Genomic DNA, 4,680 nt, shown 5'->3' with positions numbered 1-4,680 from the left:
ATCAGGGTTCCGATTGATTGACACGTGTCAGAACAAGCAAGGGGCGGGGCTTAGCGATGTAAACAGCCTTCTCTTAGTATGCGCATTTATTTAGTAGAATCGCTGGATGAGTACTCTTTTGAGTACAGTAGCTAGTTGTGTACTTGAATACCAGTGTTTAATTTAATTAAGGTTATTAAGCTGAAATGCCTGCACCTGTCAACTCAGGTTAAATAACATCGTATCACTAATAAATTAAATAATAGTTTCTTGTTTTCTTCCTATCAACCTCACTTGTGATAATCATCAATCACATATGCTTATTGTGAGCATAAACTATCAGATCTTATGTAAAAGCTTGGTTGGTTTAATCATCAACGACAAGCAGATAATAATGGCAATTCAGTGCTAAAATGGCAGCTTGTTCAATAATACTGCAGGAGTGGCACAGAAATGCAGCTTTACCAGACAGGAGAATCAATCAGATACTGCATTATGTCAACCAAAACGTAATTCAAAATGTACAATTTCCCATTAAACTATGGCGAATCATGAATTATAAATCTACATGTGTCCTTTTGTCTTTACATTTCAATATCAACATCAAACACAATGTGTGCCCCTCCCCCATTTTACTAAAGTGACACACACACACACACACACACACACTTCTAATGAATGTATATGAAGTCCAACTGTCCAGAAAGAGGAAGGCACTCAGAGAGAACAGATGGAGTTAATGCCAAGCTGAGCATCTGTCACACACGCACACGCACACACACACACACACGCACGCACACACACACACACACACACACACACACACACTGAGTGAGTGAGAGAGTGTGTGTGTGAGAGAGAATATATCTGTTTTACAATTTAGTATGTTGCTTTTAATTCAGATGCACATTAAAATGATTTCATATTCTCTTTCTCCATTTTAGATCAATATTACAGGTCACATATCAAAGTACTGATCAACCTGTTTAAATTTTATACAACGTGTCCATGTGTGTACAAGACATGCAGACATCAGTATAATCGGAGATCATTTTGATCTGATTTTTGATTTGAACTGGAAAAGCAATAAACATTCCAGGTCTCTAATAATTTCCGAGCTTTGCTGTTTGAGTAACAGCTTTGTTAGGATGACTACTTGCATGTATTCAGTCATAAACTAACAGTGCAGAATTTAATAATGTGCATTCATTTATTGCACACATGTATTTTGCTGATGACTACATCCATTTCTGCTTTTGAAGTCTCTCTGAGGAGGTCTAACATTAAATTAGCTTACTTTGAAGGATTCAGACATATGAAGTTATTTTATTCAGCTAGGTCTTGTTGCTATACACACACTGCTGACTCCCTGTAACTAAATATATATTCTTCAATTGCTCATGTGAGTCCCTGATGGAAAGAGCTCATGCATTGGTGGAAAGCGTGCCCCTCCTCCACAGCTAACACTGCTAAAGGTCTATATGTGTTTATGTGAGGGGGAGGTAAGGATAGCATTGTTCCACTGACGGGCACATTCATTGTCAGAAAGGATTGTGTCTGTGTAAAACTTGTCCAAAAATGGGATTGCGACAACCAACACACACAGCCCAACTCAATGAAAAAACATGCACATCTTACACAGAGGCAATAAAACTCCACCCCTGAACCTAACCACAGATTTATACGAATTAACCACCAAAATTAGTCACCAAAATGTACAATAGAAATATATTAGAATGGAAATCTCACATATTAGATGCTTTACTAAAAATGCCAAGGGATAAAGTGTGGAAGCTCATATTATACAGTTGACTATAATTATACAGACTAACTGCATGACTATACTTTACATTCGAGGTAAGAGGAGGGGAAAAGAGAGAGGACAAACGAGATTAAGTGAGTGTGTGTGTGAGAGAAAGAATACTGTATGGTTAGATATTTCCAAACTAAATTTAATTTTGAACAACGAGACTCTATCAGAGCTGGGATTTATACAACATGCATGAGCTGTTGGCTCTTTATTGTCCTTTAAAAGAAAAAGAAAAAAGCTCAGTAATGGCATCATGCAACGAAACAAAGAGAAGCAGAATTAAAAGACAGCTAATGCTTCACTTACTATTTTTGTGAAAATTCTGGATTTGGAAAGCAGTTTAGGTCAAAGAGGATTCTCCTGAACTCCGGGTTCATGGTTGTCCTCAGTTGCTTTAGGATTGAAGAGCTGATTTGTAGAGACATGCTGTGGTTGATTGATGCGTTTTTTTCTGTAGATGGCATTTTTGCATCCAGGCCTTGATGTCAAAAAGACACGTATCATCTTGGTAGCACTGGTAGGAGAAACCAGTCCAGAAGGATGAGGACAGATGATTTGGAAGTAACTCCTGCCAGCCGTTTCATCAACAGACAAAAAGGCATTCTCTGTGAAGAATCTGCTTTTGAAGCCAGATTGGTTTTTTATGGAAAAGGTTGTTTTGTTCGAAAAAAGCATGGAATTGATGGAACAACTTTTTGGAGTATTTTGGACATGAAAAGTAGGAGAGAAACGGGTCTGTAGTTTAGTTTTGAGTTTTTTTTTTAATGTGGAGGACAGGAGGAAGGCCTCAGTCTCCATAAGGCAGAGAAAAGAAGGAAAGCGTTCTGAATGTTGACGATTTCTAATAGTCTCCACATTATTAGTGAAAAAGTGGCAAGGTCGCAATGAAAGAGGTGATGGCAGGAGAAGTATGTTGTGAATAGTAGGCATGTGCGTCTGTAGAGATGCTGATCTTGTTGTGATAGAAAGTGACCTTGACAGCATAGAAAGAGGAGAGAAGATATGGTAACACTTTAGATTAGAGAACACTAATTCACTAATTAATTAAACTCCTGATTTGCTGCTTATTTAGAGTTAGTGGTAGTTGTTACGTTTAGGTTTGGGGTCGGATAAAGGGATCTAGAATAAAGTCATGCAGAATAAGGCTTTAATATGGGCTTTATAAATCCTCATACTGTATGCATGCTAATGAACAAAGAGTTAATAGCGAGAATAGATCCTTAGAATGCTCTTTTTGGTTTGTGGATGTCTTCTCAGCAGCCGTGAGTTTTGACACGAAATTGTCAGAATTGCTGAAATCTGAGGAGAACTGGATCAGAAGGAAGTCTTCAAACATTTGGTAAACATTTCTTTAAAAGTGGTATAGTCTATAAAATGAGGTCACTCTTAACAAGTACTAGAACCTAAACATATTCATCTTACACTGGTTTGCTTTTTTTCTTCCTGAGTCTTTCTGCAAGACGTAATGCTCAGATCTATTTTGTTGAGCACAAGATGCTCAGAAATTACTTTATAACCCTCTAAAAAGTGCATTCTCTACTAAAAAGGTTCATATATGCAATATGCAAGGGCGTCGTTTTGGTTTGAACATTGTGGGGTTTGAAGTGCAAACTGTTTTAGTGGAGTCCCAGGTGAGGTTTATTTATTTGTTTGCTTGCTTAAGTGTTTATTTTTGTAAAGCAGTCTGTTGTGCAATCATCCACACATGCAAAGTTGGTTAATAACGGCAATAAAGTAACAGCTTAGTTTACAATTACTTGTTTACATCGGATATATAATGTATTTTATATTATTTAGACACTTAGGATGTTTTAATTCAACATGCCATGGGAAGTCAATCTAACTTAACATTTAATATTGTTTGTCTCTTACTCATTTCACTTAATGATTTAATGCATGCCATCTCTTGGAACAGGCCAGGGTTTTAAATATGGAGACAAATCCTGGAATGTTTGCCTTTAAAAACCAATCTTGGATGACATGGGGGTGAGTAAATTATTAGGACGTTTTTATTCTGGAAGTGAACTAATCCTTTAAGTAATTTTATGCATTTAAAGATTTTAGTGTGTGATTTTGTTTGCCATTTAATGGGAAGCATTGGTTCATTGTACCTGAACACTGGCGAAACAGCAAGGGAGAGATAGCGAGGTTGCATCTTTTTATATTATATATTGATGATATGGATGAGCTTTTCATTGTGCGTGCATGTACTCAAATTTTTTTTTTTTTTTACTAAAATAGATAAATTAATGCAGCATTTACAACAAAAGGAATTTGCCCTGCTAAGATAAGGGTACCGGAGGATAAAAAAGAAATAGACATTGAGAGAAATACACTGCAGGAAAGCTTGAGATGGGAGCAAAGCAAAAGATGCTATGCTATAACCTTGAATGGCATCTTTCTGTCTCTTCATCTTTCTATGTCCGCTCGCTCTCTGATATCTTCAGAGATAAAAACTGATTCTCCCTCTGGATGGGTTCTTTTGATCTCCAGTGCCTTATCTCCTAGGTAACCACATCTACAGCAATTAAAAGGTCTCGTTAGAGTTGCCCCCGTGTGTGTTATTAATTTAAGATTACTGGGGTATGCAAATGAGCTAGATCCTCTAACCACTCCTTTTCTGCATTTAAGAAGAAAGGCTTTAAGTGATAGTAAACAGAAAATAAAGAGACAAGTGGGATTTGGACAGACAATTTAATAAGTCATATCAGAGCAACAACTTGAGAAATCTTTTGTCTGACTGGGTACACAAAACAAAGCAGAGATCCTACCTCTCGTATTTTAATACTCGCACCTTGATGCATCCATAAGTGTTATGACATTCTGAAGTAGTCTTATGCAAAGTCATACACACAGACCCTATAAGCTGGGTTTCGTGTGTAATCAATATT

This window comes from Carassius gibelio, chromosome A1 (genome assembly GCF_023724105.1).
Source record: "Carassius gibelio isolate Cgi1373 ecotype wild population from Czech Republic chromosome A1, carGib1.2-hapl.c, whole genome shotgun sequence".
Classification (NCBI taxonomy): Eukaryota; Metazoa; Chordata; class Actinopteri; order Cypriniformes; family Cyprinidae; genus Carassius; species Carassius gibelio.
Note: the sequence above shows the minus strand (reverse complement) of the source record.